The sequence below is a fragment of the Zea mays genome, chromosome 1 (genome assembly GCF_902167145.1).
Source record: "Zea mays cultivar B73 chromosome 1, Zm-B73-REFERENCE-NAM-5.0, whole genome shotgun sequence".
NCBI lineage: Eukaryota > Viridiplantae > Streptophyta > Magnoliopsida > Poales > Poaceae > Zea > Zea mays.
Window position 1 is genome coordinate 71,259,912 of NC_050096.1, and position 12,638 is coordinate 71,272,549.

The following is a 12,638-nucleotide window of genomic DNA, read 5'->3' on the forward strand; positions in this document are numbered from 1 at the left end:
GGTCACTTATACCGAGTGAGCCTTCTTCCTTAATCTCCCGGGTCACTAAGACCCCGCAAGGACCACCACACACTTGGTGTCTCTTGCCTCGCTTACAAAGCACTTGAGAATAAGAGTAAGAAAAGAAAAAGGCCAAGCCAAGCAACAAGAGCAACAAAGAACACAAATGCACCCTCTCTCAAGTCTCTAATGGAATTGAGTGAATTTGGAGGTTTAGAGAGGATTCAATCTATTTGATGTGTATTGGAGTGGAGTCTTTTGCTCTTGTATTGAATTTGATGTTTGGAATGCATGGATGGATATGAATGAGGTGGTTGGGGGGTATTTATAGCCCCCAACCACTTCCATAGCCGTTGGGGAGGCTGCTGGCGATGGGCGCACCGGACAGGCACTGTTCCTTGTCTGGTGCGTCGCCACGTCACCCAACCGTTAGGGTTCGGAGCTGGGTCGACCGTTGGAGCTTTGTCCTCTTGCGGCACTAGACAGTCCGGTGCCACACCGGACAATTCGGTGCCCCTCTGACTTCCTGCTCTGACATCTGCCATGACATTGTTCATCTGTCAGAGTTGACCGTTGCGCGCAGATAGTCGTTGCTCCACTGGCTCACCGGACAGTCTGGTGGCACTCCGGACAGTCCGGTGAATTATAGCGGAGCGCGCCTCCGTTTTCCCGAGAGTGGCTGGCTGCACACCTGTACGGTCCTGGTGCACCGGACACTGTCCGGTGGCACACTGGATAGTCCGGTGTGCCAATCTTCAGCACACTCAAGTCCTTTTGCTCCTTTAAAATTGTGTCCCTAACTTGATTCTTTTATTGGTTTGTGTTGAACCTTATGCACCTATAATACATGAATTCTAGACAAACTAGTTAGCCCATGTGTTTGTGTTGACTATCAACCACCAAAATTAATTATAGGAAATGGTTAACCCTATTTCCCTTTCAAAAAGAAAAAGTAAACTATTCTAAAAACATTGGATTGTAGCTCCACCAGTCAAGATTAGCACCAACATTGGAGGAGCACATAGTTCTGTCTTTAACAAGTAAATTATTGTTAAGAATGGTCTCAATAAGATTGTCTGGAGCACAAGAATTTCAGTAGGTGTTCTGAACTGTCTAGAGCAGACGAAAAAGCTAAAGATGTTCTCAGCGGATGGATTTGCAAAAGAGAAATAAAAGACTCGTTTTCTGAATAGTAACAATTGTAATTCGGCGGCAACAACTGTATGCATACTACTGATTGGACAACAACTAACATGTTCAGAGTTGGAATGCTTACTTCTAAGCTTATGGAAGAGTTGGAACGCTTAGGCGATGTCGTGACGTAGGAACAGAACCAACACATCCACACATATTCTTAGGCGATGTTCTCAGCAGGAAAAAATGAAGATGGTGCCTACAAAGGAACAGCCGAATACACACCTCCCGTTGTCCTCGCGGTGGGTGACGACATCGCCTATGGTGCCCCTTTCTCCCTCTTTAATAGTAATCACGGTGTCATGGCGAAGATGGAAGGAGCACAACGTGGGGGAGAGGATGGAAGGGGAACACAGAGCGCTGATTGGGGACGTGGATTTGAGGTAGCTCCTATGGAAGGTGAGATCGGCGTGGTGGCGAGAAAGGAAGGTAGATCCCGACGCGGGGCGCGAGGTGCATTGATGGGCTATCGTCGCAACCAACCTTGATTCCACTGATCTAGTCGAGGATGGAAGAGGGCACAACGAGTGAGTAGAGATGGAAGGGGGCAAGCTGCTCAAAGGCGAAGATGGAAGGGGGCATTGGCCGTACCTGGACAGATGAGGCTGGCCGGTGCTGGGCGACATCCACGGGAGAGAGGCGGGGGCACGTCGGGCGCGACGACATTCATGGGAGCGTGTGCAATGTGGGCACGCAGGCGGTTGCAGGGCTGTGGATGCTGACTTTACACTTCTAATAGAGTAGTATAGATATAAACTACAATGGTTATACGACATAAAGAGTTTAATGGTAATATACGACTAATAAGAATACATGCAAGAAATACCACATACAAGAAATAACTTGTTCCTTGGTCGGTACGAATGCATGCAAGAAATACGGCTAATATGATTGGTGGCATACATTCGTACTCTCTTCATAAAAATAAATTTAAATTAAAGTATACGTAACCCAAAAAAATAAATTTAAAATTAATATGGACATATGACCCACATATCAGATATTAAATTATATAAATTATATGTTATCTTAGCAAAAAAAGAGAAAGGTATGTATTGAAAAAAATACCTGCTCCTTTTTTTCTAACTTGCTCGGTCGTCCGTCCTCTTTCAGCTAGGAATATAGTACTATTCAGAAGCACTGCATTGCATGCGGCTTCATGTCATGTCTGGCTTCGACATTTTTTCATGAGCTATCTTGGAGGTAACCAGTGGCGGACCGAGTGCCCAGGCAGTACAGGCCGTCGCCTGGGCTGCCAGCCTGCCACGCCACGAGAGTGCATGTAAGAAGTCCAAAAAATTCCAGTCCATTTCTCTACCAGCCCAGGCCCAGGCCGATACAGCGATATACTGGACTACGGCTACTGCTAGACCGGACAGCGCCAGGCGGCCAGGAGAAAAGAATACGACCTCTCCAACCCTAGCCGCCGCCCGCCACGACGCCATCTGCAAATCCCTGCTGCCCAGCCCAGGCACCGCCAGCCACCGCTCCAGCCCCCACGCAGCCACGCTCGGACGCTCCCACCTGGGCACCTGGCCACCTCCATCTCCTATCAAGGACAGCACACGGCAGGGAGCAGCAGCACTGCAGCAGGTTGCCAGGTTGGCCGGTTGCCTGGTTCCACTTCTCGGCTGCTGCAGAGTGCAGACCTCCCCCATCTCCTTGTGGTTTGATTTTATAACTCTAACTTATGACTTGTGATTTCATCTTCATTGATTATTATCTATAAATTGATTGTATTTAATAATTAATTGTGTACTCATTGCAAATTTGTAGAAAATGAGAAGATTCTTGGTTGATAGAAGTTTACTGTCTGAACCACAAGGTCAAGGTGCAGCACAACCAAACCCACCACAAGCTCAATCTAGAGGTGGCGGCGAGATCAATTTGGATGAGATTGTAAGCGATCCTGCACTTAGAAAACCTATACATGAGTATGCTCCAGAGATTCGTGACCAAATTAAAAGGGCATACATATTGAAGGGACCAACACAACCTATTGTTAATTTCCCTAAGAAGAAATTTGGTGATTCTAGTAGGGCTTTTCAACAAGCATGGTACAAGAAATTTGATTGGTTAGAATATAGTGTGTCCAAGGATGCAACATTTTGTTTCTATTGTTTTCTCTTCAAGGAACCAGGAAGGGCAGAATTTCATGGATTTGATGTATTCAATAAACTAGGATTTAATAATTGGAAGATGGCATATAAATCATTGCCTGAGCATGTTGATTGTTGAAAGGGATGGACGCATATCATCTGCAGCTGGGGGGTTGATTGAAAAAATGGAGAATTTTAAGTTTGTCTTCATTTTAAAGCTTATGGGTAACTTGTTTTCTATCACAAATGATCTTTCACAAGTCTTGCAAAGGAAGGATATAAATATTATCCATGCCATTGATTTAGTTGATGATGTGAAATATCAATTGATTGCCTTGAGGGATCATGGTTGGGAAGACTTTCTTGATGAGGTCAAAAAGTTTTGTGAAGCAAAATGTGTTCCGGTGCCAAATATGGATGATGAGATACCATGTATATAGAAGCCGCTCAAGGCGTGAAAGGATTATGATCACAAATCTTCATCACTACCGTGTTGAGCTTTTTTATGTCACAATTGATCAAATCATTGCTGATATGAATCATCGGTTTAATGAAGCAACTACAGAGATCTTAACATGCTTTTCATGTCTTGATCCAAAGAAAAATTTCTCCAAGTTTGACACCGATAAGCTCTTCCGGCTTGCTGAAATTTATGATGCGGATTTCTCTAATAGTGATCGTGCTTTAATAAGGGGCCAACTTGAGACTTATATACTACAAGTTAGAAGGCATGCTGCTTTTGCATCTTGTAAAGATGTAGCAAGTTTGGCTATGAAGATGGTTGAAACGGGGAAGCACTTGGTTTTTCCATTGGTATACAAATTAATTGAGTTGGTTTTGATATTGCCCGTGTCAACGACATCTGTTGAAAGATCTTTCTCAGCCATGAAAATCATTAAGTCCAAATTACGCAATAAGATTGGAGATGAGTGGTTCAATCATTTGATGGTGTGCTATACGGAGCGTGAGATATTCAAGGGTATTAATGATGATACAATCATGCGAAGGTTCCAAAACATCAAGACAAGAAAAATGAATTTACCTCGTCATAGAAATTAGTGGTATGTTTTGGACTTTTGGTTTTAGATTTCATTAGATAAAAACAAGTGTATCATTGTAACTCCATACAATATTTAATGTGTATAAATTTCTATGTTGCAGGATCTCGTGTGGCCTTTTCCATTATTATTTTGGAGTATAAGCTATTATCATGCCATCTATATTACTCTAGTAAGTTTTTCTTATTTTGTTCCTTTGTTTTTTTTCTAAATGTGGACATTTACAATATTCTCTGTATGCTTGAAAAGAAATGGCTTAAAACAATTGAACTTGTACATGTCTTTTGGTATTAAATTATCTATGGACTATAGTTATTAGCACTTAATAATTTCGCCTAGGCTGTCAGTAATTCCTGGGTCCGCCACTGGAGGTAACAACACATGCCACGTGACCAAGTACGACTTTGGTGGAATAGTAGAATTGTGGAAACGAGTTCTTTAGGTGGACTCCAACTATTATCACCACATATTTCAAACTTCACCCTATAAACTGTATAAAACTGTATTTTGCACGATCATATACACGATATGTTGGACACATATTTAGGTTCCCTTTGATAGAGCTCTTCTAAAGGCTCCATCAACGACTCCTCAAAATATTTACCAAAGGCTCCATCAACGGCTCCTCAAAATATTTACCAAACGACGAGCTCCTATGCTGACTTCTCTATAAAAACAAGATGTCCGAAAAACCGAGCGAAGCCAGAAGCAAAAAAGGCTTATTTGGATCTTTCCCGTCATTCTCCCTTCCGTAAAAATAGAAGGAGTTGTGTTTTTTCTCCAAAGGCTCCTGAAAATAAGAAAAAAATATTTCCACATAAGTCAGAACTAGAGCTGAAACTGGCGATGTAAGAGCTATACAAAGAGAGCCAAAGAGTACATATGGGGCTCGTCGCGATATCGAGACTGTTTGGTTCTTTTTTTTGATGAGCTTTTCTAAAAATCTAGATGTGAGGAGAATCTAGTTGTGGAGATAATCTAGGTATCATGTAAATTACGTGCGGAGAAAAATAAATAGTCCATAAGGTTTAGAATATTGAAAGTGACGATTTTTTACTATCGCAACTAGTTGGCCGGTTCTGGTTTATATAGATTTTGGATGTTTTTGACTAAAATGATTTTCATATAAACGGACCGAAAAGATGGCTGTCAACAGTTGGCAGCCAAAAACTAAAAAAAAAAACTTAAACGAACAGTGGCATCGTAGGCTACTAGGCCTCCTCTCGGCGGTAGGTCCGTTGATTCGTTATGCATGCCAAGTGTAAATGGTACGTCACGTCAATGTGTGTGACCACCGGGCTCTCCCAGCACTGCTACAATCCGATCGCTAGCATATAAAGATGGCAATAGTGCTCGATCCCTGAGTATCTGTGAGGAATTCTTTTATTAGGGGATGAGATTAGAAAGTTTTTTCACGTGAGAATATAAATGACAAAAAATTCTGCCCGGATGGGTAGACGGGATGAGATCCCCATTCCCGGCGGTGGCCCAATAAACTTACACATGACAATGTTTTTATATAATTGTTAATGATAAAAAATAAATAATTATATTTTTAGATAACACTCATGAAAGAGAAATAGGATCAATTTTTTTCCTAAATGATTTTGGTAGTTGAAAGGCACAACACAAATAATTGGACTAACTAGTTTGCTCTAGATTATATGTTCTACAGGTGTTAAAGGTTCAACACAAAACCAATAAAAAGATCTAAGTTAGGGTTCAAAAGAAAGGAGCAAAAGAAACCGAAGAGAACTCTGGTCTAGCGCACCGGACAGTGTCCGGTCCCCAGGGACCGTACATGCTGAACTCTTCACTTTCGGGTTTCTGGAGAGCCGCTCCGCTATAATTCACTGGACTGTCCGATGTATCACCGGACTGTCCGGTGTGCCAGCGGAGCAACGGCTAAGAAGCGCAACGGTCGACTCCAACGGTTGCCTGCAGCGTGAACAGTGCGCGGACAGTTCGCACAGAGTCAGAGCAGCGCCAGAAGGCGCACCAGACAGTGAACAGTGCATGTCCGGTGCGGCACCGGACTATCCGGTGGCCCAAGCTGTCAGAGCTCCAACGGTCGAAACCGTCAAAACCCTAACGATTGGGTGACGTGGCTGACGCACCGGACTGTCCGGTGCGTCCATTGACAGACAGCCTCCCCAACGGTTGGTTTGGTGGTTGGGGCTATAAATACCCCCAACCACCACCACTTCAAGTATCTAAGTTTTTCAGACTTCACATTCAATACAAGAGCTAGTAAAATCAATACAAGACACAATTCAAAAGAATCAAAGCCTCTCTAAGTCACAAATCCACTCCAAACAAATAGTGACTAGAGAGAGAGAGTTTTTGCTCGTGTTCTTTGAGCTCTTGTTCTTGGATCGCTTTTCTTTTTCCTCATTTCTTGTTCTCAAGACACTTGTAATCAAAGCAAGAGACACCAAGTTGTGGTGGTCCTTGTGAGGGGTCTAAGTGACCTGTTTGATTAAAGAGAAAGCTCACTCGGTCTAGGTGACCGTTTGAGAGAGGGAAAGGGTTGAAAGAGACCTGGTCTTTGTGACCACCTCAACGGGGACTAGGTTTGCAAGAACTGAACCTCGGTAAAACAAATCACCGTGTCATCCGCTCTATTTTCTTTGGTTGATTTGTTTTCCCCTCTCTTTCGGACTCAAATTTATTTCTAACGCTAACCCCAGCTTGTAGTTGTGTTTAAAGTTGTAAATTTCAGTTTCCGCCTATTCACGCCCTCTCTAGGCGACTTTCAACTCATTATACAAATATGTTTATTTTGATGTACACATATTGATTTCTTACATCCGGCAATGTTTATTAAGTTAAAAAATTTTGTATTAATAACATATAAAGCACATCCTGATTGTAATGTAAGCGGGGCGGGGATACTCGACAGGAATTTATCCCCGCGGGGAATAGGGATGAGAAAGAAATCTTCCCTACAAGCGTTCGTGGGGATCCTGTGGGATTTTATTTGTCGCATAGGCGGGTATGGAAAACCCCAACAATGAATTTCTCATTGTCATCCCTACCATCATACATTAAAATCGAAACACTAGCGATATCTTAGGAAGAGTATTATAAGTTGGTGTAATATTTGTTAAGTATCGGTTGAGCCACAAACTAGTATTAACATATCCAGAATAAATTATCACTAATCTTTACTACTCTATAAGGAGCTAGCGAGGGCGTCCACACCACACCGCGCCCCCGCCCGGACGTCGCGCAAGCCCCGCTGCCCGCCTGCCCCCCGAAATTTCACCCGCACCGTGCCCCCAATCTCGCGATGCCCCGGCCGCCTCCCCCATCGTGACAGCCGCCTCGACGTCCTCACCACGGCTCCCCCGCTCTCGCGATGCCCTCGACCGCCTCCCCGCCGTGGGGGATGACTGGACACGATGCTCCCCACCCGCATCCAACACCACGCCAGCCTCGCCCTGGATCCAGGCCGCCGCAGGTGTCCTCGACGCCACCATTTCAGCTCGCTGGTGGTTGATTCCTCTTCTCCTTCCTCAGGTATGTTCGAATCGTCAGCCCCTAGATCTACAATTATAAGTTCAGAGGACTATGATCTGTACCACAGCCTCCGCTCAACGCCAAGAGAATCACGGCGAGCGCGTGCTCGTGGGCACCCCTCTTCGTCAACTGGGGTGCGCAATCGATCGATTGAAATATCGAATTGTCGTTGTCAAAACCCCAATCCAGCCTTCTATTTCCGATCGAGCCGCAAATGAGGCAGGTAGAAGGCCGACGCCAGCGCAGACGCGGATGGCGATGGGAGCGACGGTTCGCGCGGCGGCTACAGACGCCATGGTGACGTTCTTGTGGGTGTTGTGCGCCTCCGCGCTCAATGTCCCCATAGCAGCCGTCATGTCGTACCAGGGGTTGCAGGAGGGCGCCGGCCACTATGGGCTCCTCGTCACACGTCCCTCCTCTTAGTGCTCCTCTTCACCTTCCACCTCCTCTGCGGTGTGCTCGGTGGTGCCAGCTTCAACCCCACCGACTTGTCGCCTCCTATTCCGCCGGACTCGACAGCCCCTCCCACTTCTCTGTTGCGCTCCGCTTCCTGGCGCAGGTACATAGCGATGGGCTTTCCCTCGTCCTCTGCCCCTCCTGTATTCAGTGGAATCAATCGAATTCTGAAGTAGCATCTTTGTTAGGCCGTCGGCACTGTGGGTGGTGCCCTGGCCATCTCGGAGCTGATGCTGGCGAGGTAATAGCACACGCTCGCGGGCCCCTCACTCAAGGTGGATCCCCACACTGATGCTTTAGCCGAAGGGGTGCTCACCTTCATCATCACCCTGACCGTGCTCTGGGTCATCATAAAGGGCCCCCGCAACGTCATCCTCAAGACCTTGCTGCTCTCAACCTCCATCGTCCCTGTCATCCTCGCAGGCGCAGAGTACACGGGGCTGTTTGTGAACCCAGCTAATGTCAATATCTTGCCTTTCCTTTCCTTTTAAATTATGTGTGTTTGTTTGTGTTATATTGGCTAAATTATAGGAAGGTTAGTTGAAAGCGTTTCGGCCCCCCAAGGTATCAACCAACTTCTCTCTACTTCTTTAAAAAGAATCGTGGTTATTCAGCCAATTGAGGTCAAATCTAAACTAGATAAAAAGACAAAATTTCACATTTACCATCTGTCACCAGCAAATGGTTATGGCCTGAAATTTATTTAGGAAGTCTTCACCACAGCTTGTGGGAAAATGTCTTCCCAATCTTTTGACACATGAATTCTATCAAGCTTTTTCTAAGGTAGTGTTTTCTTGATTGTTTGACCATGTTCGCCTTTCCCATTCAGACCTAATGTGATCATCGCCATAGAGAATCAGGGGAAGTTTGCAGTCTTGGGGGCAGACATAGGGATGGCAATCGGGCGGGTAGTACATGGATATATAGTTCGCGAATCCATACCCGCGAGACAAAACTCAACCCATATCTGTACCCATAAACGTTCATGGGTATGGATCTGTATCCATACCCGTACCCGCCGGGTATCCGCTATCCAGTGGATACCCGTTACCCGCCCGTCCACTACAATTTTAGCATTAAACACCAAACAACAATTTTATTACATTTCAAAATAATTATCATTCCAATAGCATTAAATGATAATTTCAGCACCAAACAACATGTTATGGATAAAAATTGAAAACTAAGAATTTATGATAATATATAAATCCGAATAGCCCACATGTTAGATATCCATTGGGTAACGGGTATGGATACTGGATATCCATACCCACGAAAAAAATATCCGCGGATACCTTATTATATCCATATCCGTACCCACGGATATCAAATTCCACCATACCCATATCCAATGGATAATTATCCGCGGTTATTTACCCATACCCGTACCCATTGCCATCCCTAGGCAGACACCTCCTGGGCATATCCTTAAGGAGAGGTATCAGGCTTGGAATGCGGACATGTACTCTTGGGATGTCCACTGCACGCGATAATTATACTTCTTATAATATTTATTTATAATGTTGTTTCAGTGACGGATTTCATTTGAATTAGGAGCTGGGTTTCGGATTTCAATCCATTTTTAGAGAATTGTAAAATTGAACTGACATTTTTTCTTTATGATCGAAACATACAAGATAGAGCTAAGATTGTAGATATTCTTGTCAACGATCTTAAAGTCTTTCCGACATTCAATAAGGAGTTATATAAGGAGACAGCACAGCTTCTCACTCTTGAAAAATTTTAGGTTTGTTCATCCTTTTCCACTCTATGGCATCAGATCATCAAGAAGCATTTAAAATAAATATTTCTTACAGCTTCTTACTCCCTCGATTTTTTAAGTCATTAAAAATGCCTCATGTTTGGTGCAATGCAATTAATGTATCTTCACTGGTAATGAAAATAGGACTAATAGATCATGAACCATTAAGGTCCACGCTGGTGAGTGGGATGAGGTGGAGAAATACTTGTCAGGTTTCACCAAGGTAGATGACAATAGGTATTCAATGAAGATCATCTTTGAGATTACCGAGCAAAAGTATTTGGAAGCACTTCATAGGCACTGTTCTTTCATATTTCAGATTTCATTTGAATTAGGAGTTGGGTTTTGATTTTTTGGTCCATTTTTAGGAAACTTTAAAATTCTACTAACTTGTTTCTTTCTTTATGTTCAAAACAGGCATGGTAGAGCAAAGGCTATAGATATTCTTGTTAATGATCTTAAAGTCTTTCCGACATTCAATGAGGAGTTTTATAAGGAGATAACACAACTTGTCACTCTTGAGAATTTTAGGTTTGTTCATCCTTTTCCACTCCATGGCATCAGATCATCAAGAAGCATTTAAAATAAATATTTATTAAAGGTTCTTACTCCCTCGATTTTTTTAAGTCATTAAAAACACTTCTCATGTTTGGTGCAATGCAATTAATGTATCTTCACTGTTAGCTGGCAACGACATAGGTCATTAGCTGCTAGATGCTTATTTGCAAACGATAGAGGCTTGTTTAAGATATTCATTTGATAGCTTTTATGTTATGTTGTGTTTTTGTAGTATACTTTATTCTTTTTGCAATGTTTTATGTAGCAGGCTATGACATGAAAGATGTGGTTCATGTTTTATATAGCACAACTTCTCACTCTTGAAAATTTTTAGGTTTGTTCATCCTTTTCCACTCTTTGGCATCGGATCATCAAGAAGCATTTAAAATAAATATTTCTTACAGCTTCTTACTCCCTCGATTTTTTAAGTCATTAAAAATGCCTCATGTTTGGTGCAATGCAATTAATGTATCTTCACTGGTAATGAAAATAGGACTAATAGATCATGAACCATTAAGGTCCACGCTGGTGAGTGGGATGAGGTGGAGAAATACTTGTCAGGTTTCACCAAGGTAGATGACAATAGGTATTTGATGAAGATCTTCTTTGAGATAACCGAGCAAAAGTATTTGGAAGCACTTCATAGGCACTGATCTTTCATATTTCAGATTTCATTTGAATTAGGAGTTGGGTTTCGAATTTTGGTCCATTTTTATGGAACTTTAAAATTCTACTAACTTGTTTCTTTCTTTATGTTCAAAACAGGCATGATAGAGCAAAGGCTATAGATATTCTTGTCAATGATCTTAAAGTATTTTCGACATTCAATGAGGAGTTTTATAAGGAGATAACACAACTTGTGACTCTTGAGAATTTTAGGTTTGTTCATCCTTTTCCACTCCATGGCATCAGATCATCAAGAAGCATTTAAAATAAATATTTATTAAAGGTTCTTACTCCCTCAATTTTTGAAGTCATTAAAAACACTTCTCATGTTTGGTGCAATGCAATTAATGTATCTTCACTGTTAGCTGGCAACGACATAGGTCATTAGCTGCTAGATGCTTATTTGCAAACGATAGAGGCTTGTTTAAGATATTCATTTGATAGCTTTTATGTTATGTTGTGTTTTTGTAGTATACTTTATTCTTTTTGCAATGTTTTATATAGGAGGCTATGACATGAAAGATGGTGTAAAGTTCTAAGGTTGACATGTATCTTGCCTTTTTTTGTTTCTGATGAAGCGAAGAATGTGAACCGCAAGTTGGCAGTACAAACGAACTCTGAATTTGTCATGTTCTCAAACTATCCAGAACTGCTGCAATCACATGCCACTATCCACCTCGAGCAGAGGTAGACAACGATGCTCTCCCTACTCGCCTGCTCACCATTCCGCCTACCCCCTACCCGTTGTGGCGCTCGCCGGAAGAGCATGACCACCGCGACCATCATGATACGGAGCGGAGCAAGAATCGGAAGCCGACGCAGCAAGGGTGGTATCTCAGCACTGAGGTCATCCAGACTGTCCAGTTCATCAAGCGTGTCGCCCCCCCCCCCCCCCCCCCCGCCGCTTCTGTTGATGCCGCGGTGGAACCCAAGTTGCGGTGCCTCCTCAAGGCAGACATGGTTGCTGTATTCTGCGAGCTCGCCGCGCAGGGCGAGGCCCTCCAAGTACACGCTGCTATTTTTGTACTTGCCGCTCCACAGATAGCCCACATGAAGCTATTGGGAATGGCCTTGGTGGCTATTTTAGCGTTGCAAGGCAAATTTTTGACATATTCTGTTGATGAGTTGCCTGTTAATATGTAGATTTGCATGTATATAATTTATAAAATCGTTACTTCCTGGGGTACCCTAATTCCTTTCCTAAGGCTGTGCTGGCTCAACTTTGTCATCTGCTTCTTCAGAATTTTCAACACGCGGTTGGATTTTGGGGTGCAATGACTTCAAATGTAACCTTCCAGTCAAGGAATGTGCTAAGCAAGAAAT

General features: G+C 43.2%; 1 pseudogene; it reads left to right on the forward strand.

The window, feature by feature from the left end:
• Nucleotides 1-8,013: 8,013 nt before the first annotated feature.
• LOC103636154 (aquaporin SIP1-1-like) lies at nucleotides 8,014-9,317 on the forward strand (annotated as a pseudogene).
• The last annotated feature ends 3,321 nt before the right edge of the window (nucleotides 9,318-12,638 follow it).